The sequence below is a fragment of the Sinocyclocheilus anshuiensis genome, unplaced genomic scaffold, assembly GCF_001515605.1.
Source record: "Sinocyclocheilus anshuiensis isolate Anshui unplaced genomic scaffold, SAMN03320099.WGS_v1.1 scaffold36, whole genome shotgun sequence".
Classification (NCBI taxonomy): domain Eukaryota; kingdom Metazoa; phylum Chordata; class Actinopteri; order Cypriniformes; family Cyprinidae; genus Sinocyclocheilus; species Sinocyclocheilus anshuiensis.
The window spans coordinates 753,937-754,218 of NW_015554072.1; positions in this window are offsets into that span (position 1 = coordinate 753,937).

Below are 282 nucleotides of genomic sequence, written 5' to 3' on the forward strand. Positions count from 1 at the left end.
TAAAATATATATTTTAATTAATTATATATATATAATATATATATATATATATATATATATTGCAATATTGTAAACGTCATATATTACCAATCATGCCAATAAAGCTTATAAGATAGAGAAACTGATAGACAGACAGAGATGGATAGATAAATATAAAGAAAGAGTAAAGATATAAAATCAAAAGTAAAACATTTTTTTTTAATAATTTTAGATGATTGATAGATAGATAGATGGATAGATAGATAGATAGATAGATAGATAGATAGATAGAATTTATAAATA